The sequence below is a fragment of the Tupaia chinensis genome, unplaced genomic scaffold (genome assembly GCF_000334495.1).
Source record: "Tupaia chinensis unplaced genomic scaffold, TupChi_1.0 Scaffold000022_1, whole genome shotgun sequence".
Taxonomy (NCBI): Eukaryota; Metazoa; Chordata; class Mammalia; order Scandentia; family Tupaiidae; genus Tupaia; species Tupaia belangeri.
The window spans coordinates 1,905,093-1,905,982 of record NW_006159452.1 but is presented as its reverse complement, the minus strand read 5'-3'; the positions used below and the strand labels follow the sequence as shown (position 1 = coordinate 1,905,982).

The following is an 890-nucleotide window of genomic DNA, read 5'->3' as shown; positions in this document are numbered from 1 at the left end:
TTCTTGAGCTTCTACTGACTCATGTGCATTTACTGCCATATAATTCTTGTTAAATTATTGGCACAAATCGATATGGACAATTCAACTTCAGTATTAAATATTCTTTCTGAAGGCCTCATAAATTTGCAGAACAATGTAATCTGAAGGTAGCATCACGAACTTCACCACTCTACATCTGTACAGAGTTCTCTTTATAAGATGGCAATTTACCCTGGCATCAACCTTTTACCCTTACTCTTACATCGGGAAAGTATGGAACATTTCACAAATTTGTGTGACATCCTTCTGCAGAGGCTATGTTAATCTCTGAATCATTCCAGTTTTCGTAAATGTGCCACCAAAGCAAGTGCCCAACTCAATTTATATTTAGTGATAACAATTATACATGATGTAAAAAATCTTATGAAGCTATTTTCTATTATACCGTTTGTTGATTGGCTAGTCCCTTTAATAAAGTACCCCATCATTTAAATATATGTGGGTTTGTAGCTGTGTGCGACTGTGTGTGTGGGTGTGTGTGTGCGCGTGCATGTTGTGTATTTCTGGATGGATTGAGGAGATTTGGTGTCTGTATTTGGATACAAACTACTACTTTAAAAGGCCACGTAGTTTTCTGCCCTGTCAAATAATATCGTGCTAAGATATGATTCATTCAACTCAAGTCAAATTCACCTAAGGGGGGGGGGGACCTAAAGATATTAATTTATTAATTGATAAATACAGCATTCAAAGAAGAATCCATTTGTTTCATTATGAGGCTGGACCTAAGAATTGCTCACTTAAATATATGACATCTATTCTCCTAGTAATGAGAGAAGTTAGAGGAATTACTCCTAATCTCATTGCTTTAGTTTAAGATTCTCCATAATGTTACTCAATTTGGTATTCCA

At 35.6% G+C, this 890-nt stretch overlaps 1 pseudogene; it reads right to left on the bottom strand.

The window, feature by feature from the left end:
* Positions 1 to 246: 246 nt before the first annotated feature.
* LOC114007151 (uncharacterized) lies at positions 247 to 346 on the bottom strand (annotated as a pseudogene).
* Between the last annotated feature and the right edge of the window lie 544 nt (positions 347 to 890).